The 24,546-nt window shown below is 46.4% G+C and overlaps 1 protein-coding gene across 1 annotated transcript in view; it reads left to right on the top strand.

The window, feature by feature from the left end:
• Window positions 1–24,546, top strand: part of TMEM164 (transmembrane protein 164) — a 718,173-nt gene that overhangs the window by 424,267 nt on the left and 269,360 nt on the right. The window lies entirely within an intron of this gene.

Raw genomic sequence — 24,546 nt, 5'->3', positions numbered from 1 at the left:
AAAACTTTGTTAAGGGTCTGCATCATTCTCTCAGCTTCACAATTGGCCTGAGGCCAGAGGGGCGAGACCTTCCGATGTTGGGTGCCTTTTTCTTTCAAGTACTGCGCAAACTGGTTTCCCGTGAACGGGGGTCCATTGTTCGAGGAAAACATTTCAGGGAACCCATGTGTGGCAAACATTCTGTCCAACCCCCTGGTGGTGTGTTCAGTCGCTGTCGATTCCACCACTTCCACCTCCGGGTACCTCGACCATTGGTCGACCACTGCCAAAAAGTACATGCCCCTTCCCGTTGATCCAAAATCAGCATGGACGGTGCCCCACAGCTTCTCACTCCGTTCCATGCAAATGATGGGTGGAGCCCTCTCAACCGGACTCGCTGCTTGGCACGGTAAACACCTCTGCACATACAATTCCACCAGACTTTCCAGATCGGGGAACCATACCTTGGGTCTGAGCCGCGCCATTGTCTTGGCAATACCCTGGTGCCCCGTATGGGCCAGTTCCAGGACGCGGTTCCTCAGGGCTTATGGAATGACTATTTGCCTTCCTCTCAGCAGTAGTCTATCTTCTGATATTGAAAGTTCGTCCCTCACCCCCTAGAGGGCCTGAAGGTCCTTCAGAGCCCTCGGCTTCCAGTCACCACTTCTCAACGCAGCCTTGACAATCTGGAACACTTCATCCATCGACGACTCCTCAGCCACGGCTACCCTGGATAGAGCTATGGGCATCGCGCTCTCCACCACGTGGCACACCAACTCTTCACTGGGGCCTTCCGCCCGCTCGTGATTCGGGTGGCGTGAGAGGTAGTCCGCCGGATTATTGGTCCCCGGTCTGTAGACAAGCTTGACCCTGTACTCGATGAGTGCTAGCATCCAGCGCTCTATCCTTGGGGGAGGTTTCGACGATGCGGCCGCCAGGATGGGCAGGAGCGGCTTGTGGTCAGTCACAACCGTAACTGGCTTGCCCAGAATATACAGACGAAAATGGCGGCAACCCCACAGAATGGCCAACGCCTCTCTCTCAATCTGCGAGTAGCGCTTTTCCATGTCCGTGAGAGCTTTATTCGCATAGGCAAAGGGGTGCATGTCTCCTCTATTGGCCTGCATAAGGACGGCCCCTAGACCCACCGGGCTTGCATCAACGACAATCTCTGATTCTGCGGTGGGGTCAAAGTACACCATCGTGTCCCGATCAGACAGAGCTTTCTTGATCTCCTGAAATGCTTCCGGTTGTCTCCTGTCCCACACCCAGACGGCCTCATTCCTGGTCAAGGACCTGAGAGGCTCGGACAGGGACGCCAGCCCCTTGATGAATCGCGCGCAGTAGTTGACCATCCCCAGGAAGCCACGTACTTCCGTGGGAGACTGGGGCACCGCCGCTTCGCGGATGTCCTTGACCTTTTCAGGATCTGGCGAGACGCCGCTGGCATGGAAGATGAAACCAGAAAAACCAATCCTGTCCTTGAAAAACTCAAATTTATCACGGTGTAAAGTGAGTCCCAGCTCGCTCAACCTTCGCAGGGTACGCTCCAGTCTCTTCATGTGTTCTGCCTTGGACTCTGCAAAAACCAAAATGTCATCACTCATATTGAGTACTCCTTTTATGCCAGCCAGTCACCCCTGATGGCATTTTGAAAAACTTCTGCCACAGAGGAAATGCCAAAACTCAGGCGTTTAAACTGATATAGGCCCTCGTGTGTAGTAAATGTTGTAATATATCTGGAATCGGGGTGGTGCTCTAGCTGGTGGGAGCGCGACCTCAGATCCTGCTTCGAGAACACTCTGGCCCCTTGTAGTTCCCCCACGATGTCATCGAGGGTTGGTGTCAGATGTCTTTCACCTTTAATGGCGGCATTCGGGAGGCACATGTCCCCACATATGCGTACCGCACCCGGCTGTTTCGGTTTCAATGCCACTATGATGGGCAAGACCCAGGGCGTTGGCCCCTCCACCCTCTCAATGATGTCCATTTCGACTAGAAGTTGAAGCTCCTTCTCCACTTGCTCCCTGAGGTGGAACGGGATTCTTCGATGTTTGAGGGCGGTGGGCCGGATGGTGTCATCGATATGGAGACGCACTGGGGGACCCTTCAGCTTGCCCACTCCCTGAAAGATACCGGCGAATCTGGCCAGCAGTTGGTCAATGTCCACCTGGTACACCTCCAGGGCAAAGTGCTCCAGGTCCAACGCCTCTGACGCAGCACAACTGAGAAGTGAGTGCGGGCTGACGTCCGTGACGAAAAAACAGGCCTTGATGGTCTTGGTCCCTCTGGTGACCGGTGCCACAAACACGGAGTGTCGCCTCTAAAAGTGAAAATCTTTGCCGTTGACACATCCAATGGTGGTGGTCCCGGGATTGCCATATAGTGGTCGGTGGCTAGCACACAGACAGAGGCGCCTGTGTCTATCAGTACCTGCGTCGGGACACCTTGAATGTCAACCACACACTTGGGCTGTCTCTTTTTCCGTGCTCCTGTCGCAAGGTACGAAATGAAAAAAACCTCTTCATCCTCCTCTTCTTCTGTGATATCTAGTCTCTGGACATCTTGCTCCAGTGTCCCAACACTGCGTTGTCTCCTAAACCCGCCGTCATTGGGCGTTGCCGGTCCTCTTTGCGTGACAACCGGTGCGGGGGCACAACACATCCTGGCATAATGGCCCAGACCATTGCACCTGCCGCAGGTTCTTGATTTGACGGGGCAGTCATCAGAGTGGGGCAGATCATATCCGCAGTACTGGCAAATGGTCGCCGATCCGTGCGCTGGAGCTGCATCCTGGCGTTTCTGGCTCCATCGCGCCTTCGATGAAGCTTGCCTCCTCACTGCAAATGCCTCTTCAGACCTTCCGGGGCGCACAGAGGCATCCATCTTTGCACCTCTCGTCTCAGCCAACTCATACACCCTGCCACTGTCTAATATTTGGACAAGAGACAATCCCGGCTCCCGCAGTACCTGTCTGTGCAGTTTGCCCGAACTGCACCCCTGAATCACTTGATTGCGGACCATACCGTCTTCATTGTCCCACCTACAGGTGGTAGCCATCTGCCGCAGGCGTGCGCAGAACTGATCAAGCGATTCCTCCTCCCGCTGTTTCTCACAACAGAATAAAAATCTGTCGAAGTCCACGTTGGATAGAGGAATGAAATAGTTCTTGAGAGCCGTTTTAACAGCATCATACGTTGCCACTTGCAGGTTTAGTGGCTCATATATGCGGAGAACGTCCATCCCTGCCGAATAGAGCAATGTCGCCCTCTTGGCGTCGTCATTGGTCTCTCCGGTCGCTGCAAAATACATGTCCAATTTTTCTTATCCACAGCAACCATTTTGGGCCCAATTTTGAGGGTGGACCTGAAGTGTCAAATTCCTTCATGGGTAACAATGAACCCTGTTGTCTGCGCACCACCGTTTGCATCGCCAACGCTTCTCCATCGCTGTCCGTTATCTTCGCCAGTCACACAGGCACCTCAATGCCGGATTAGAGGCCGCAAATGTGACTCGGACAGATCGCTGATGCACCTGGTCCCATGCGCAGAGGTGACACGGTGCTACGACGATGTTCCACTGCCTGGCTGCCTTCTGTGCTTAGACGGTCTTGCAGTCCTCTTGGAACAAAGCGCTACTGACGCTTTCGCGTTCTCTTCGTTAGCACGTGGGCAGCGCACGAGCACCCTTGCGGGCCGCTACTGCCTTCCGCAGTGAGGCTAACGATATCGCCATCACTCGCGCCGGATTCGGGATGCACAACAACAAAGAAAATGCCCGTGGTTGACCCGTCGGTCGGTGCGTGTCAAACTGCTCACTCCGTTGTGTCCCGCCTCATCGCCAATGTGATGTGCGAGCCGGTGCCTCGGGCCGCCCTGTACAAACACGCGCACGCATACAATCACTGAGACATGACACATGCGACCATGCTTTCCAAGGTCCCGGCGGAAACTGCCGCACTGACTTTCTTTATTCCAAACACGCATGCGCAACCCAAAACGAGGCTCGCGCATGCGTCGTGTACACTGACAACGTCACAATCATTAGAGCAACAGCAAGCACCCCCAACTGAGCTGCCTTCAGATAACGATTTTCTCGCCACATGGCTGGATGGGACAATGTTTACCATTTTACTTGAAATGGCTTACCCCTCTGACCTACCTTCCCAGATCTGCTCGGCTACGTGGCGTCAATCAGCAGGTAATTGCACAAAAATCATAAAGACGCTCCTTAACTTCGTGCAGGCACTGTCAAAATGCATGCACAGAACTGTCCTTAATATCTCAGCTTCATGGATTCACATGACGTGCCTGTTTCACCCTGCTTCTGTGGCCACTGCAGGGACCCCTCTGCAACTCTGGGCGCAACTTCACTTCTTCTACTGTTCTCATCTGGGGTTGCCATTTCCTCAGGATTTAGCTTCCCTTCCTTTTATCCTCTGGCTCTCTGCACTGGTGCTTCTCCTTCTTAGATTTCACCCTGTTATTCTTCTGTAAAGGGTTATGCTTCCCAATCTCGTCCCCTGGGTTCCGCACAAGGGTTTGTTCTTCTTTTCTTCTCCCCTGTGTACCTCACTGGGGTTTCTGCTTTTTCACCCTGGGGACTACGCTGGAGCCAATTTTCCCCTACCTTTTCTCCCTGGTTGATGGGAATTACTTCTCTTGGGGGGCAGTGGTTCTTCTCCTCTGCTGCTCCCCGTCAGCAGACTGCTCATCTCATCTCTTCTTTTTTTCTTTTTCTTTGCACGCAGGTTCTTTTGTACTGCCTCGTCGCCAGTGTAACAAAGCAGCCGCCTTGTATACTCGGGTAGGTTTCTTCAGTAAGCTTTATTATAAGTCTATTTAAGATGTTACAGAGCGAACCACTGGGTCCCATCATCCAGGCTAACTTGTCCCAACTGACTTAGGCTAGAACCTTGACACATCATTCACACCCACACGTTCCACTTCAGAAACATCAGTATTTTCTCAGCTCATACATAGCAAGCACAACAATGAGCCTTTCACATTGGAATCGGATAACTTTATTTCTCATATATTCGACTTTGACTGGGACGAGTTGCACTCCTGTTCTTTCCATTCTCCCCGGTAAATTAATCTGTGTAGGGGAACATTGCAGGGCTTGGCACATGCTCGGTTATTCTTCTTCATTGTCGGTTGTCTTGTTCTGGCTTTTCGGCAGTGTCTCGCTCGGTTTCCCCCTCGGGCTGCAGCCATCTGCAGACATTTGGCGACAGGGATCTACTCACTCTCCCAGCTGTGTTGTTCAGTAGGCATCTCACCCACGAGTCAATATTGGTCACCCCACCACCAGCTCCTCGATACCTCTCTTCTTGGGCAGGGGTTCCTCCATTGCCGTTCTTGCTGGCCTCCCGGTGTCTCACTGTGGCGTTCTCGGCGATTCAAAAGTCGCTGGCTCCGCGGCTTGACTTGACGCCACCACTTTTAGACGCGATCATGTCGGGGAGCTTCCCCTGTGTACCATACTCTCCTCCTCCCTCCACTCGTCTCAGTTAAATATAGATCTCGTATTAAAGAGGCCTCGTATTTTCCTCTTTCTGATGGATTCACTTCAGCATTGCCTTCAGCCAAATATAAAGATCTTGCATTCTTCTTCTCAGCAGGCATTCCCATATATGTTGATATGTTGGGCAATCTAGGAAGTTCATCGTAGGAATGGGAGTCACAGCACAGACAGCTATGCTGGATTAGCACACGTACATGTGAGTTATCATGGACAAAGGCAAAACGGGCCTACTCGTGCTGTTAGATCTTAGCACAGCTTTCTCTCTCTTGGACCATCAACAGCTCCAATGGGCTCTGGAGGAGGTGGCAAACTGCTCGAAGGAAGCCACGAGATGGGTGGCTTCATTTCTAGCAGACAAAGTCCAAAATTAATTGGGGGGGGGGGAATTCTCTCAAGTAACCCCTAACTACTGCGGGGTAATGCAGGGTGCTAGTCTGTCTCCACTCCTTTTTAAGATCTACCTGAGGTGTCTCTGCATAGTGCTCGATAACATCGGAGTCTATTTCACAAACTATGCAGATGACATGCAGTTGGTGGTGGAACTGAGCAGCTGCTACATCGACAGCACCAGGGTGGCAGCACTATAGAACATTATCGAAGCCTGGATGGAAAATAACTGGATGCGTTTAAATGGAAGCAAAACAGAGATTATGATCTTTGGATCTCATCACGCCAGAGCAAATCTAGGCCCAGAATATGAATAGGTTAAAATCAAAGATTATGGTATTTTTGTGGCTGAGAAGGTTAAATCCTTGTGCCTGTTTTCGGAAGCTTCCATGATGGCAGGTGCACAGGTTATGTATGTAAACAAAGACTGTTTGTACTACGGCTCCTTGTGGCGATTTAACCATACCTGAGCGAAGTAAATTGGGCAGCTGTTGCAAGGGCCACCATTTTGTCCCGGCTGGATTATGGCAACACACTATTTCTAGGAGCAAACGAGGTATGCATAACTAAATGCCAAATCATTCAAAATAATGCAGTTAGAATAGTGAACAGAAAATCAAGAAGAGAACATATTACGGCCGACAGAGTGGATCCCCGCTGACTGTCAGTGGAGGACAGGATTTAGTGTAAAACCATGACTCCAGTCCATCATGATATATGGCATTTATAACGCGCCTATACACAAGTGTTAAAAAGCACAAAATGTCTCTTTGGGAAAGCACCTGCCTACCCGAACGATAGGATCAGTCAATATGTACCCAGACGAGCAATGAGATCGGAGACTCTGGGCCAGATCACATGCCTGCCCTATAAGCTTTCTAACGTTCTGGGGAAAAATGGAACAACCTACCATTATGGCTTAGACTGGAGACCAATCACATAGTCTTGAGGACACTGTTATTCAAGTGAAAGCACCGACCTAATCCTCTAGCCAGGTTACACCTGGCTGACTGATCGTGTCTTGTCTTACTTTGGTTATTCGTACCTGTCTCTATGCATGCGCCCGATGCCTGTGGGCTTTCGGCGCATTACAACCGCATAAATAAATAAAAAATAACAAAATCATATATCCCAGCATTTATCATAAGCAGTATATAGAAGAAAGCAGTGTATCCAAAAGGAAAATGCTGAACTTTTTCTAACTAATGTTCTTAATGATCTTCTTGTCGATTTCTTAAACCTTGTTGTAAGAGATGCACTTTTTTTTGTCCTTTTTAGCGAGGCATATTTTAATTGCAAGGGCCTTTATAAGCCTGCCAGGACCTTACCACCTAGTACGGTACTCGGAACGCATGATTGTCTCTATTAGCTTCCGGGTTAATGCCCTTGGTTGCTAATAGTAATGTATTTCTTTAAAACGATGGGTCGTGGCAAGTGCGCAACCCATTGTTTCAAAGATACGCAATATGGCCACCTTAGCAATGGAAGCAAGGCTCTGAGCTAAGCCCCTCTTCCATTTCCAGTGTGGCTGGCAGACATGAGAGAAGCAGTATATTTATACAATTTGGAGTCCAAGGCTCGCACGTCCTGTCTGTGCCCAACTATATTTAAACACCATGTAGACAGAACCAATTTATTAAACAAGTTATTCCTACAGTCTGAGTTCCTACTGCTAACTAGATATCCCTATATTCACTAACTAGCCCTGCCTTCGGGAGTGCACTTGTCACTAGGTTAGCGCTGATGTATCGCCTGTCAAAGGAGGGTTGAATATAAAGGGGATCTTTCCAAATCCTCGCTCACTACTTTCCTACTATTAAAAGTTTGCACATTTCATCTTGGTCGAACAATCAGTTTATTGTTATCGCCTTGAATCCGTGTGTTTGATCTCTCATCTAGCCTTGATTCAATGATCAAGGGAGTGCTAAAAGTAATCGACAGCTCTAATTTCTTTTAGGCTCTTAGTGTTCTAAAACATTGGTGCTATATCTCTACTGTGTCCATCACTCTACTCCTATGGATCACAGGGTTCAGGTCATCACTCCTGAGCCTTAAGTCAAGTCAACCGGTTTCAGCGATATCTCATCAATTCCCGCTTTCTTCAGGACACTGCCTTCTATACATTTTAATCATCAGTAGTACAGCGAAAAAAAGTCGGATATGAATTCTTGTCAATATGTCCACATAAATGATTTCTGGATATTCTCCCCAGGTTTGCATTGGACGTGGCTGCCTGGTCACGTGCCCTATGGGGGGGGGAGGGGAGGTAGAGAAGGGGAACAGTCAGTCTTTTGCGTGTGCTAGTATTCTGTAATACAAGGGAGGGGAGTGTCTCTCACCTCATTTCTTTTCTCATGCGGCTGTCATGGAAATAGATGATCCATGGCATGAACTATATGTTTCTCATGGCATCTGAAACATAATCATACATATATATTGCTAAACTGATGTCTTTGTTTTCAGTTTCTTTCCCATTTTTAGAAACTGTTAGAATGAATGGTTACCTGTGTTATCCCAGGGGATTTCGAATCGCTTCCCCTCAGGGGGCCTCATTACGAGTCAGCCGGTCCGGAAAGAACGGTGGTGGCAAATCCGCCACCACTGTTCTTTCCGGACAGGCTGATTAAGAGTCCTACAGGCGGGAGGTGTAACTCCCGCCAGGTCTGACCTGGCGGGTTTAACACCACCCGCCTGCAGGCGGACATGGCCACACATACAAAATTACAGCATATGTTTCCAGTGGTCGACTTGCCTTTCTCCTCAGAAACATCACCTTTTATTCAGTTTTCCCACACACTCCTGTGCAAACTCTCTCAGCAGTTTTCAGAAAGGGACGGGTGACTATCATGAGACAGGCATGGTTTCACGAGAGATGAGTCATCAGAAGTACAGTTTCAAACCAAACTTTAATAATAATCCGGATGGTGTAACACCGAATTTAGCCTATACTAGTGTGGGATTTTCCCTACAAAAAGAATCTAAGGAAAGTCTGAGTCTATAATTCCAAAATGAGTCTGTCTGTGTCAAAACCTATGCTTGTCCTCGCAACTATAACTAGATCTAGTGGGGGGAATCGTCTTGGCCATATATAAGTGTTCAAAAGTAAAGGTTAAGCTACGTTCAGCTCGAGTTCTTCTTGAGTTCCCTATTCCAAAGTCAATAAAGTTCCAACATAGGTTTCCTTCAATAAAGTTTGGTCAAGTTCTGGAAGTACCTTCAAGTCCGAGTGCGTCACAATTCACACCAAACGAAGATCCTGAGTTTCCATTCCCCAAGTTCAAATGTAGCACAGTTCACACCAAATGGAGATCCTGGGGATCCCTCCCCAAGATAACATTCTCTGGTTGTTTGGCTCTCGCGGTTCACTTCCCAACACTTTAGCTGAGCATTCACATTATTTCATCTGTTCAAAGTTCACAAGAAAACACAGCGTCCACTCGACCCACCTTCAGGTTTGCTTCACCAGTTGTTTAACACTTCTTTGCAGCTTGTTCACCATTCAGGATTTCCTGGTGTAGGCAGAGTTATCAGACACTGGTCCCCCCATCATAGGTCGCACAACCATAAATCTCTCCAAAGCTGCTGCTTAGTGATGCACAAAACAACTCTTCAATTTCATCATAGATCTTTAGTTCTATTCATATTGTGTTTCGCTGGCAGTGTGCCATTTGATGTGTCTAGTTGACTTAAAGTGTTCAATTACCATTCAGCACATTGTAGTTTGGTCAAATAGTAGCTTTCTTTTAGTTCGGTATTCAATATATGTAGCATTTACTTGTGCTCACTGAAATAGCTGCTTTCTTGGAGTTCGGTATTCAATAGATACATTGTTTACTTGGGCTCACTCAAATATATGTCTTTCAGTTCAGCATTCACTAAATGCAGTGTTTAGTTGCCTTTGTGGATCGTTACTTATTTTCGGTACCTGCGGAGCGCTCCAGTCTGGTCATTGTCTCCAGACACTTACCGGCTCTTTGCAGCTCCTCCTGGTTGCTCTCCCGAATGGGAAACCAAAACGCCAATTCGCTTGGCACGTCGCTACGCACACACTGACTTCTCTGAACTGCACCACCTCTGCAATATGGTAGCGCCTACTGCCCACGTTCCCATACGAGGGTTCCCGGTTCAGTCCAGTCCAGCTCCTCTGGCAGGTCTTCCTGGATCATTGCAGTAATCTCGGCTTCCTAGTTCTCCAGCACAGTGGGATCTCTCCTCTCTGCTGCTCCTTGTATGCTTTTGGGCTGCACCTTGTATACTCTTTTCCGTTCTTAACAGACTGCAGGTGAAGTGAGTTCAACTCAATTGCCTGACTTTGGATAAGCCTGTTGTTGAGACATGCCTGATGTTTTATTACTGGATGCCTCCTGGCCCCTCTTCGTCCCAGCACTATAATGGTGTTTGCAATAAGAAGTGTGCACCACTCCCAGCTGCCTCTTCCTCTTCTCAGCACTTGGTGGGAATCTACAGGGAAGGATGGGATAAGATTGGCAAAACGCCATGAAGACTGAGGGAGGGTCAGTGTTAGTGAAGAGGGGATACCATGTCTCCTCTTCAGGCACCCTCTCTCCAATCCCCAAGGACCCGCCACCCAGGTGATCCTCCCCGCCCGTAGACCCGCAGGGTCGAGATCCAAATGCAATGACCCCTCCCCAGCCAACTGAACTGAAGATCCATGGGGAGTAGATGTGAGAGTACCCGAAGGCTTCTCACACTGTCCAATCAGGACAACGCACCCCCCCAGTGGGAATTGGTCCCATTCAGGGAGACAAAGGGCACAGGAGTGATTAACTCCTCCCTCACTTCCTGCCTGCCCTGACACTTGAGCCTAGGCAGGGGCACCCAAGTGTTCGTGCGAGAGAGAGAGAGAGAGAGAGAGAGAGAGAGAGAGAGAGAGAGACACACACACACACGCACACTATAAATCTCCCTATCAGGCGGTAGTTGTTGAGTTAGTCCGGGTTAAGTGTTGGTTTCATGAAAAGCCAGATAACTTGCACAGTCTTGAGGGTTGAGTGGAAGGTTCGTAAAGCTAGGGAGCTGTTGATGATTGTCAGGTAAGAGAGGAGTGCTTCAGTAGAAAGGGTCTTGAGTAAGGAGACGGGGAGGATTTTGTCTGCATGCAATGTGACCTTGAGGGATACTAGGGTTGCATTGAGGTCTTCCATAGTGAGTGTCTTGAAGATTGTCCAGATAGTTGTGGTTTTGCAATGGCTTCCCTCTCGATGACTGAGAAACCTTTCAAGTCTGCTTCGTCCATGACCCTGACGACGATGAAAATACTGTCAACGATACCCTTGTTGAAGATCAGCCCCCTGTACCACCCAGACAACGTTATCCTCTCCCTCCATCGGCATCCCCTCCTCCAGAGAGTCTTTTGAACTCTGAGTCACAAGCTGACCCTCCCAAGCACACTGTTTCCACTCGTTCTTTGTCCTCAGAGTTTGATGATTCTGTACCAGCAGATAGTGGTTCCAATCGGGGACTGCCCCCGCCCCCGCAATGAAATGGGGATATTTCACACGGGGATATTTTGCCCTGTCCAAGAGGGCAAAAATATTTGACCTCCTCCCCACAGAGCAGAGGAAGGATGATTTCCTCTAGAAATGTAGGCGACCGGCTCGGAAGACAGTGTCCATTCCTGTCCTGGACAATATTGGGGAGGACGGCTTGTTTACAATGAAGAACCTGTTTACTGCACCCTCTAAAAAAGACAGGTTTGACAAGGAATATATGTCGCCAAACATTACTCCCAAATGTCTGTACCAACGCCAGTCCTGATTCCATTGTTTACACTGCAGCACGCAAGAGTCTTTTCCATCCAAGCAGTCCAGATTTTCTAGATCTGGGCCAGAGATTATCGACTGGCCTGTGGATCCCAATCATACAAGGTGAATACCTAAGCATCTGGTGGCAACTTCAAAGCCAGTTCACAGTCATATAGAGGCAACCAACGGCACATCTGATCGTCCCAGGCGAGAGGCCTTACCAGCAAATGAGCATAACCCTGAACAAGAACTGCCCCTCTGCTTATGCACCCCAGTGGGAGGGTGTTACAAGGAGTGATAAAATGTGTCCCTCGCTCCCAGTGGTTATCAGAATGACATCTGCTATTTTCTTGTGAATAAATGTTGGGCTGCTGGAGACCCATACTGGACCTCTGTTTTTTGAACAAATTAATTTGCTACCAAACCTTAAGGATGGTCACACTGCAATACGTCCACAGTCAGCTGAATGACAGGATTACCCCTCGTCGTTAGACTTGGGGGAAGCATATTTCCTTGTCCCCAACAGGAAGTGCCTAGATGGCAGGGTTTCATTACCAGTTGATGGGCCTACCCTTTTGCCTCAAGTATGCCACAAGTTTGTTCATAAAATCCTTAGCACCAGCTGCGGCACACTTCCAGACGTCGGGTATCCATGTTTACCTATACCTTGAAGACTGGTTTGTCAGGGCTGCACAGACCATGATGTTCTGCCTCTCTTCATTGGGATTCTTTATCAAATACAGCAAGTCCTCTGTGATGCCCTCCCATCAGATGCTTTTCCTGGGAGTGCAGTTGAACACAGTACCTTGGACCACTACCCAGTTCGCTGACGGGGCCAAAGTCACAGCAACATATCGCCTTAGTCCGGAAGCTCAAATCCCTCCAAGGAATGATGGCATATTGTATCTCCCTCATACAGCACTGTCTGATTCGCATGTGCCATGTCCAAGAGTTCATGGACACCCTCTGGCAACAGGTCAATGTCCAATGGGATAAGAAATTGTTCCTCGTATGTCCAGTGACGCACTTCGTAGATGATCGAAAAATCACCAACCTCACACAAGGAGCTCCATTAGTGACACCCAGCTACCAGGTCACAGTTAAAACGGATGCACCCATGGAGAGTTGGGGACCCCACACCAGCAATACTCACACCAGGGGTGTCATGATTACAGGTAAAACATTTCCAGTCCCCCTGCAAAGGATTCAAATAGTTTCTGTGGTTTGATGGATCCGCACATATCCTGGCCACAGAAGTACAATGTGCAACACAGGTACTACATGGACACTGTGGTGAAACTTATTACCTCCCTAAACTCAGTGTGCCACCAGCACAGGGCAGATGTAAAGCTCAATCTAACAACGATATATCACCGCCTCTCAATAGTCTCCCATGGAAAAGAAAAATGTATGTTGAAAAAAGAACTCGCCCACAAAAATATTGAAACAGTCTAATAATTAGAATTTAGAAAAATTGGCCACGTGCCAATTTTTTGCCCCCTGAGCAGTTTACTGTTTCGGGGTGAAGGCAGCTGAAAGCCGTTTGTTCCCAAGGCAGCTCAGCTTTGTAAATAGGTTTTTGCGTCCGAACTATTGACGCAAGCATCAAAAAATCAAACTTTTGGAAAATTGTCAGTGTGTCAGTTTTAGAGCCAAAGACTGTGCTTACAATCTTGGCCTACCCATTGCATTGAATTTTTCGGCTTTTCATAGCCAAGCAGGTCAAGATCTTGTGGTCCAGCCGGGTCCTCCTTGCCCTCCTTGCCCTGCACCTTTGTAATTCCGCGGCGTAGCCTTCAGCGAAATTGTAGCACCTCCCTCTGGCTGCTAAAAACAGCGTCCTTTCAAAGGTTCAGTTTAACACCTGTTAATGATGCCGTTCATGTAATTAGTAGGAACATTGAAGAACAAAAACATATTTATCTATATTTGAATTGAAGCCAATCTCGTCATCTGCTGCTTACATATTAACTTGCGTATTTCAAATCATAAAATAAGTCTCTGCTTTTTTTCATGACATTTTATCATGTCTGCATGTCCTAATTAAACATTGTACCTTGGTTAGTATTTGATCAGTTTTGGCCTGGCCTGATGATCTGTTTGTTGATGATAATGCACGCACATTTCTACGTGCAATGCAATCATACTGATAAAGGGTACCATGCACCCATTAAATCGTACTAAGGAGATTTGTTTTGAATAACAATGTATAGAACAGGACAAGATTAGCAGGTGTACTTGGAGCATCCGCAATTGCTTTTCCTGTGCATGCAGCAACAATAAATGCATTTTCTAACAGCCTTAAGCTTTTAGATTTCCAGTGAACATATTAACCCCATATGCACTTAGAAAAGTTTGGGGAATGTTGTGTATACTTCCAATTGTGTTTGAGAAGAGAATGCAGACAAATTCAATAGTTGGAATGAACATTTGTAAAATGTATCTCGGTAAATGCCAACAGGAACGTTTAAAATGTGGCTACATGCTGATGTGGCCTGTCTTTTAGTATAGAGCTGTTCATATTAAAGGTATATAATGCAATTCATGGCAGGGATCTGTGTTCGGAAGAAGAAAAGTCCTTGCATATCAATGTCCTGGGCTTGAGGGCAGTGTTCTGGGCTTTGAAGTCCTTTTGCGCCATCTACATGGGAAATTTGTTTGAGTGTTCAGGCAACTCAACCGTGTTTTATATCCGGAATCAGGGCAGCACCAGATCTGCTATCCGCCGAAGTGCAATTCCTCTAGAAATTAGCTCCATTTTATGGGATGTCTTTGACGATATCCTTAGTTTGTCCAAGTACACATGCCCCAGGACTGCATTGACATCTAGGCGAAGGCTAATGAACCTGCCACCCACTCCTGCTTCAACAATAAATGGAAGCATTTTATGGTATGGTGTGCTAGTCGTGGCGTGAATGCCTTCCACTTTCAACTGCAATACATTCTACATTATCTACGTTTTTTGAGTCTACGTACATCAGAAATCAAATACCTTTCTTGTAAGATTTCATTCTTGGTCCCTATCACCTCGGCAAAGAGGGTTAGCGAACACCAGGTGCTACCAGTGAAACCACCTTATCTTGTTTTTCACAAATTTGAGGTCTGGTTGAGGATAAACTCGAAGGTCATATTTAAATTGCCCTCATTGTTTCACCTAAATGAGCCTCTGGTAGTGCCGCCCAGTGCACACAAAACATGCTATGATATTCAGCCAAGCATTAATCGTGGATACACCACAGAATTGTGGACAGCCAGATTCACACAGCAACACAGTTCCCCGGAGCAACCTCTTAGAATACAGAGCGAAAGAGACACACACCCGGGTGCTGCTGGTAGTACCATACAATCCAGAGCTCGAAGCCCTCCACAAGATTGCTAAGGAGCTCCAGCCCATCCTGAAACAAGATGAACGTCTGAGAGAGGTTTTTCATGAGATGCCCCTCCTTACTTTCAGACAACCAGCCAATCTGAAGGGAATGATGGTCAGAAGCAAACTACACACAAGTAGCAATGATCATGGAACTGTGCCTTCCTGAACAAAAGATGCCTAACTTGCCCACATATCAACATTTCGGACACAATGAAGATATACCCCACATGGGGCAGAAATACAAAATGATGGGATGGTTTACATGTGCATCCAGCAATATTGTTTACTTTATGTGCATTAAATGTCCTGGGCGTGGCTACGATGTTGCAGAAGCTATTCTACCTCAACACACACGCATGAACCTCCATGGTCAAAGTGTCAAGCGATGTACTAACGAGAGTCCAGGGAGTCAGCACTTTTCCGAAGCTAATATTACCCTTTATGATCTCATGTTTTCGGTACTCCAGAGTAATTTCAGGACTGACATTGCCAGAAAGACCTATGAAAATTCAACAGCATGCACATTTTCAGAACACTGGAATTGGGCTTGAGTAGACATTGCGGTTTTACTATTCCCACTAACAGACTTTCCACCCATAGAGATACAGGGATCCCAACATTTGGACCGGACGCTTTCCATCCCTTTTTCCAAAGTCGTTCAGGCATTCAACTGGCACTGCACCAGCCCCACAAGCCTCCCTAAGGAATTTAATTATTGCTGGATTCCCTCCAACCCGGCCCCATCTGCCTTAAAATGCCCTAGCTCAAAAGCTACCCAGAGACTTGTCAGGGCTTTGTCCCTAGTCAAACCCCACCCTTTCCTCTTGATTGTGGTGGATGGCAATCCCGATATGGTATTTGACACAAAGCTACCACAGTGGGCTCCACGGGTCACAGGCCTAACACGTAAACTGGCTGTATATCTCCTTCTTGAGACTTCTAGATGCACAAGCCTGATATGTTGATTGTTCTTCCACTGAGCTTGTAAAGGGACTGGCCCGAAATACTGAGCTTCAGCTGTACTGCACATACAATGCCTGACACCTAACCAGCCCCTTCAAACTCCCTGAGGGCCCTATAACAGGGTGTTTTTTTGTTTCTTTTCCCTTATACAGTTTCACTGACCCCTGCCCCACTTAACACAGTGTGCCATTTAGACCTTGAAGATCGCATTGTGTGGGGTAGTTGAACATCCAACACATGCCTCTCTGAGCAAAACTACAAATCGTGTAACTTGGAATCTGCAGGAGGGGCTATGTAAGCTGTAATGTCTTTGAAATGCTTCATTTCATCTCTGTCTGAGGAAGTTGAGACATTCCATGAAAGCTTGCAAATATGCAAAATACATTTCTTAGTTATCGACTCATTTTCTTCTGGATCAACAAAAATTTCGGTATGGCACACAGCAAAAACTGAATTACACCAGTTATGAAACAACTTGGGCACGAAGCGTTGACTTGATTTCCGGGAGGGTTCTGGGGTTATTTCGTCCAGTAGAAATATTTGACGGGGGAAGTGGGTGTCCCCTTCTCCCAAGATTATAGCCATGAAAAAGCCACCATTTTATTTTTATTTTTTTTGCTCGATGCGGGAGAACTGCAGTTATAACTGGTACAACCGGGGTTAGCCGAAATCAAAAAGTGGAAAAAATGCCAGTCGGAGGAGCAAAAGGAGTACATGGCATCAGGCTAGAGGTATAGGGAGGGGGGAAAGAGGACACCATGTGAAATTGCGAAGTTAGCGGGATTGGGAACAAAGTTCATAGCTCGATTTTCCCGTAACTACGGTTATCCCGCAGTTATAATGGAAAAAGTGATTGGGAATGAAAGTGTCACACGAAATGACGAGTGTTTGGGTGAATGGGAGAGGGGTAGGGAGGGTCAAAGACCGGTTGGGGGGGGGGGCATGGCAAGAGGAGAGGGACACTTGGGGAGTAGGGAAATGTATCTATGTATTTTTTAAAATTGCATCAAACACCTGTATTGGTTTCCCATAATAGCACAAATAACTCTCTGATAAATCAATGACTCAGACTCTACACGTGTTTCACCGCATCAGGAGGTATAGTAGTATCCTATGTTATATTTGCATTTTCATCTAAAACACAGGAAAGTAATATAAAATAGAAAATATAATATCAGTTAAGTTCTGATTATAATTGATATGTGTTTCAATCACTGTTTACTTTGTGTGTTTAGTCTACTAACCTTATATTGTTAAAGATTTTTCACAGATTGCCTAAATCTTCACTTGGGTGTGTAAGAAACCAGAAGGTGTCTCATCCGCTAGACCCTGGGGAATCTGTCATCCAGGTGGCCAGGACGCAGCCATCACTTTTGGATCCAGTTCCTGGTGGTGGACCAGTGTGGGAGGATCACCTGGGTCAGGGGTCTTTGAGGAGTGGGACACGGGATGGCGAGACGCAGTATCCCTCCCCTGTAACACCTTTAGCCACCCCTTTGCCTTCACAAACACTTCAACGCGGACAGCCCGTTCTGGGAGAAAACAGACTCGCACCCGAGCAGTGTACCTTACATTTCCCGCTACTATGGTCAGGCAATTACTGACAATCACTCACACCTGACTTCCATTAAACTTTCCCACACTTATAAAAGGTGGAGCAGGACAGCGACGCAAAGCATGTGGAGGAGAAGCAGTTTCGAGAAGGCAGCTTATCGATAGAGAGGAGAAAGACAGCAAACCAAGAATGGTTCGCAAGAAGGAAAATACCCTTGAACATTCCAACAGGAAACCGTTACTTTCAAAACCCTTTTGGATCAGAAAACGTAAGGCCAAGAAACGAGGCTAACGAAATCCTGCATTGTGTCAGAGATTCTAGAGGCCGTCCTGCCTAGCTGACCAAGTCGGGGAGGAGGAGCAGCAGCTGCTGTGGTATTGTCCCTGGCTCCAAGAACAAAGTAGCATCAAAGAGATCAACACAGCTGGTGAGTTGGAGAGGTTGATGCAAGAGTGGTCTGTGTTGAAATCAAGGTTGCAAGTGGCAACATTGTATAACGAACGCAGGAACGAGAATTGTTAAACGCATGTGATGAAAAACGTGAGTCAAGCTAAATTGCTGATGAACGTTTGAACTCTGAGAAGAAAAGATACAATACCAGTGACCGAGTGGTGCGGCACCATGTGGATGCGCAATCGTAGATCTCTGTAAAGGTATCCAGCCAAGAGGTGGCAGACACTAAAGTAAGAATATTGTGTGAGGTGAATCGAAGTGGTCCTGCGACGGTTAAGCAAAACCCATTGCACATTCGAAAGTCTTCGATTTTTGATATCAAGAGGAAAATGTAGAAAGTGAGATTGCATGGTCTGAGCCCGAACAAGGGAGACCAGTTGTGAACAATGTGGTAAAAAGATCCGAGTCCGAATGAGGAAAACCAGTTGTGAACATTGTGGTCAAAAGGGGTGCTAGCCTGAAGGAGAGAGACCCGTGATGAACATTCAACACAAGAACTTGTGCATGTGAAAGCCCTGATAAGAAAGGCACTCTGGTGCTTGTTTGTTGCGACAGGCCCTCTGCAGTAAGAGACTGTTATTGGAAAAGAAGCTTTGGCAAAATACATAGGCAAAATGTATATTTCATACAGAGCATGGTGTTCCCACTGCCAGGTCTGTTGACATTATTTCGCCCTTCTAATAGTTTTACGCGGTTTTTACTGGCAACTGCTTCCCCCAAAATCCCACAATTTCAAGCATGTATACATATGATCATAGGGCATATTTCCATTCATTTTTTACATTCCACCATATGTACTTTCCCCATGATGAACATTCTCCTGGCGTTTACGTTCCATACATGCTATGGACAGCCACAATATCTTGTTTGAAAGCCCCAAAAATTACTGCATTGTCCTGTTATAGATTTAAGTCTTTAAAGTGTATTCATTAAATAGTCTTTGAGCCAAAATGGGCTGGCCATTGTCCTCTAACTGGGACCATTTTTTCAAGGCTACCACCAAATGTCAGTTTAGCCCAGGGCTTTGTCATGACCCTTGCCCCTGGCCCTCACTGGCAAGTCAGCCTTAGAAGGAACTGAGCTATGCGGTCTAGTCTTTTGGGTGTGGCAGGCCTGGGGCTACTTTACCTGGACTACATTGGGTGTGGCAGGCCTGGGACTATTTTACCTGGACTACTTTACCTGAGACTATTTAAACCGCACCCAAACAGCAGAACATGCTTTGCGTTATTCTGCTGTGGGCAGCATAACGCTCACCGTGTCCAGTAGTTCTTTGATGCCAGCTTACCTGAAACCAAGGACCTGCAGAGAGAGAAATAACACTACGAAACTTACCTGGAACAGTATCCTGTTTTCAATCCGTTGCTGACTTCAGTTCCACTCATTTGAAGGTACGAACTCCATCATCCGGCACTGCATGCATCCTGGAATACCATAACCTGGAAAGAGGAGAAAGAAAGACAGCATTAGTAAACGTTTACTCATGGATGAAGAAAGCCACACAATTCTTACCTGGGTAGTCATCTCCTGGTCAGTATCATTGCTGGAACATTACGCCGCTCGGCGAGGAAAATTGCAACCTGCAAGGAGAGAAAAGACACATGTTAGCAATATAAAAGGCAATATAAAAGGAGAAACGGTGCTGTGCATCGCGCATACTCACCGGACAGCATCGCGCACACCGCGCATTCGCCTATCAGCCCATGCTCATCTTCAAACTGCATGACAACACCGAAATACCTTTCCATCCCTAAAAGGAAAGAAGCAAGGCATTATTATTCGAACTAAGAGGAACATAAGAACTGCATATAAAGACTGTAAAGCAGCAAACCTACGGAATCGCAGCAGGCCTGGATTCCCACAGGGGGGCTTGCACCAGTGAAGTAACTTGGTCGCAGCTCGCCCCCCCCACATCTACGCGCCCCTGCCATGAGGAGCAGGACGGAGAATCCACCTTTTACAATATTAAGGTGAGGAGAAGGCCCAAGGGGGAGGAAGGAGTTGAGGCCAAGGGATGTGGGAAAACAAAGACAATCTGGTATTGAATCCAGCTCTCCTATATTGCAGACCCATCTTTAACCAGAGGCCTTACCAAGGGACCGGGAGAGGGTTCGAGAGTGCAAATCGTTCAACCAGGGCTTGGTGGCATCCCCGTGGATACCAGGTGAGCGTAACAGCCCTGGAATTTCCCTAGTTTGAGTGACTGGTGCTCAAGCCCAGACAGAAGTCTTATGGGGGTTTGATATTCTTCCTCTAGGCCATTCAAAGTTTTCAAGGGCAGAAATTAACATGTATGTGTCCCAGAATCTCTTTGTGGCTCCTTTTAGGAGGAGGCCACTCCTGTTGTCAGCACCCAAATGTCCATGTAAACTGAGCAGGAAACCTGTTTGACTGGTTCCCCAGTACAGCCAATGCATTTAATTATTTATTTTATTTTGTTCTAAATCAGAAGCAAGTCTGTAAAAATAAACCATTATCTAGCTTTTACCCAACGCCTCCCCCCTAACACTTATAGGCAAGGTAAGGGCCTTAATCACATTGTACTTTTAAAACAGGCATTTTTCTGTTTTGCAAAAAGCACATTTTGACATGTGGTGAATTCCGCTGGGATGTCCCCTTCAAATTCAGTTTTCTCTCCCATCTGGATTCCAAACATCGTTTGCAGCCCTAGTCAGTTTCTCTTACACAGCAGTATGTTCAAGGCAAATGTCCACTGAAATTGACATGTGCACAGAGAGCTAAGGTTTCTTTTGAAGGGTTTATTTTGACACTTTATCGCGAAAGTCAAGCGTTTTTCCGTGTGGCTGAGAGTAAAGTTTTTGGTGTTTTCCCAGGTCATGCCTGCCACAGCCTGTCATTCACTGATAATGCTCTCTTTGCTGGTGCACAATCTGGATATGGATGAAACTGATATAAGCAGTGTAATGTTGAATAATTGAAAAGAGCATCAGAAAATTTTAAATGTAAAATATGTCCTTTGCTGCTTGCTCAAAATTTCTCATTGGAAAAGCAGCGCTGGCTTTCCATTCTCTTCCTTGGTGCATGTAAGACAACATACTGGCAGCCTTTCTCAGTGTGCTCCCTGTTCCATCTTGCCCAATAGGTGTTTGGCAAGACAGTGCAGCCATAATTTTGAAGCTGCTAAACGCAGTTTTGATGTGAGGCAATGGTGCTCAAAGGAGCCAGTGCAGCAATTCTGCTGGTAGCTGCTGAAATGCAGTTTGGAGATGGAGAGGAATTCTGCTGAGTGGGTAAATGTATCCCACAGTGTGCGAATCTCGAACGTGCTGCCTTGCCTTGTGCTGAAAACGTGGGGAAGGAAGCCAATTGCTCAACTATCCTGATATATTATTTCTTGAACATTTTCTTTTTGCATACAATAATATCTTGCACCATTTTGTGTGTTCGAAGGATTAGCAATAGGTTTATTAGTGTAGACCCTTTTATTTTGACAGACTTGACTAGGACTACGTTTGATGGTCGTAGCTTGCTCCCATCTTCAGATTTAGGTTTAGATAGGCGTTCAACCAACCCATTGAAGTTCAATAAACACCCTTGAACTGTGATCACTTGTCTATCTTCACCGTTTGATACCATGGCTTCCATTACAGATGTCAGAGATTCTTTCTTAAAAACTATTATATATCTAGTTATTGGGTTGTTGGCAATTATAGATTCCTTTTTATAAACAAAAATGGGATGCCAAAAATAAAATAAAAACATTGTCGTTACCTGAAGATTGAGTTACATGGATATGTTAGTCCAGCTTTTTTCAGGATCCAGAACGCTGATCCACGTGGATTCGGCATTCTAAGATGGCTGGCCGTATTTATTTGGGGTTTGTGACATCACATGCACGTTGGACCGCAATGACGTTACTATGCCAGTCCGTGAGAGTGGCCATGTTTCAGGTTATAAAGATCTGCTGTGCTGTTGATGGATATGTTAGTTAAAGGTTGTGGCTACTGGGCATGGCCAAAGGCACTGGATAGTGGGCACGATAGACCTGTACAGTGGCCACTACTTCTTTGTGTGTCCACATGAAACATGTGCAGTGGACTCGGCCGATGTGGGAAGTCATGACCAGCTTAACTCTGCGCCTTCCCGTTGCAAAGCCCATGAGAACATACATATTATAAGAGAAGGGATTCACAATGACATGACAAATTCCATTATGGGGAACATCAACGGGAACCCGCCGAGTTAAGTTGATCATGACTGGTCAAGGGTTTTGTTGCGTTAAATATGCCCAACTTAACTGCACCTCAACTAAGGTTTGATCAGTGAATGGAAATTCATCTTTATGTGAGAACCAGGAGTAAGATTAATTTCGGCAGGTAAAAAGAATTTCATGTTTGAAATGGAGTCATTTCTTAAAATAGATTTTGAGATTTGCAACTACACTGTTCATTTCCCAGAATTATGGGTGGAACTGTATACAGGGGACATGACATTTGCCCTGTATACAGTCTTGTCATCATAGAGGAAGCAATGCATATTTTTATAATATAAAGATTATCATCCTGATTTGTGTTTCCAGCAAGCTGTGTGAAGGCTCCATCATCTCAATGCTAATGCATTCGTAACCCTGTCTCATTCAGCATCATACATGCCAGTATAAAATAAGATTCACACTTATCAAAAGGAAGCAAAGCAAAACTTGGATATGCTCTTTATACAGGCACGTGTGAAGATGTAATTTTTGAACCTATAATAATAATAATAATATAGCATTTATATAGTGCTACCAACCCTCAGGTAACTGAGCGCTGCTTATTATTACCCACAGTGTTTGGTGCTCATTTATCGACCTCGGAAGGATGAAAGGCTGAGTTTGGCCCTGCCGGGATTCGAACCTGCGTCAGCAGGCTCTGCACAGATGTCAAAGCGAGTGTTCTACTCGCTGTGCTATCGGACCGGCTGGATTTATTGATGCTAACATGTAGGCGTTTGTAATAATCCATTAAGTATAATGCACATTCGCCAACACATAAGACAATAAATTAACTACTACTCTTTCAACTTCAGAAGGATACAATGTTGAGTAGCCCATGCTAGTATTCAAACATGTGACCTGCAGATCATCTGTGTGTGTATATATATATATATCTCAGCTGAGCTATTTTACCAGCTCTTTCTTCTTAAATATGCATTGGCTCTAGGGGTTAATTATTATAACACTTTTTATTACATTGCTTAGACCCAGGATGAATGTCAAGCATGGCCCTTTAGTAAACATCATGGTTTTCTATTTTGATTTTAAAAATGACTTGTTGCGACTGGGTGGGTAGTGAGTAGGCATACCAATTAATGTTTCTTTTTGACTGCACGGTTGATTAAACCGCATATTGTGTAACAATTGGATAGGCCAGTGAGTTAAAAGCTCAACTATGACATGGGCCTGCTGTGGGGTACCAGACCAAGGAGACGGACACAGTGTTGTTGGTTTCACAAATAGTTTGTTTTAAATAATAAAGGGGTTGGAAAAAACACCACACTATCCCTGACTCTGAAGGGTTTCCCTGTCTCAACCAAATTAACTGAGGAGGCCATCTTTGAATATTCAACGCAATATTCACTGTCCTGTGTCAAAACCTTAACCTGTCCCACTGCAAAACTATTAGGTTAAATAATAACTGGAATTTGGCTGCTTTCCTGCAGCCTGTCTTCACTCTGTATGGGACACAGTTTAATTGACAGACTGTGGTGAACTCCATGCCAAGAGCAACATTCTTGTCCCTGTCTTACCAACAGCTCCTCATAGTGCCAGGGGGAAAATCATTTTCCCTGGTCTTTTTCTTGCCTAGGATGCCCAAGGGAAAATCCCCATACCTGGCCTTTTCCGTGTCTATTTTACCCTTTAGTATCTTGTGTGCGGATCCTTGTGTGATATTGTTGATCCACTGGCTTGTTGTACATAAACACGTGAGTTACTTTTGGGTACTCGAGTGTACTGGTTTGCAAAGGGCAACCTACTTTTCCCCACTACTGGTACCAAATACAATACGGTCACAGTTATCGGGCTTTGTTTGATAAACTTTCCAGTTATCGAAAGGTTCATTTTCGTCCTCCGAATTCAACATTCACTTTGATGGTGGTTTTCTTACAGACCCGTTCACTTTTCCTTTTCTTAACACATCCCTGTATGTCCTGAGGCCCTTACCCCCATTTTATACCTGTGTGAAGGTGGTAGTATTTGGCGTCTCTAGACGTGGTTTGGGGCTCAGGTTTATTGGTACCCCACCCTGTGGTTCTACTTGATCTCACAGATGGCCCCAGTCAAGATGATATTCACTCGCCATCGGATCCCTTTCGGAGTTATGGGTCCTAAGGCCAATCTACTGCTCGATCAAATTGCTGTGACAGCGTTCCACAGACGCTGTTACTCGCTGTTCTCCTTGGCATCCGTCCCTGCACCATCTCCGGAACTCTTGTTTCGGGGGAACTGTTTCTTCTTCCGCGATGCAGTTTGCTTTAACGTAGGCTTGGTTGTTGGGAATCTCGTGTTCCCTACTGGGGCTGACTTCATCTCCCGATGTCTGTCCTCT

Source organism: Ambystoma mexicanum, chromosome 5p (assembly GCF_040938575.1).
Source record: "Ambystoma mexicanum isolate Mex_15411 chromosome 5p, UKY_AmexF1_1, whole genome shotgun sequence".
NCBI classification, from domain to species: Eukaryota; Metazoa; Chordata; class Amphibia; order Caudata; family Ambystomatidae; genus Ambystoma; species Ambystoma mexicanum.
The sequence above is the reverse complement of the archived record's forward strand: the minus strand, read 5'-3'. Positions and strand labels throughout refer to the sequence as shown.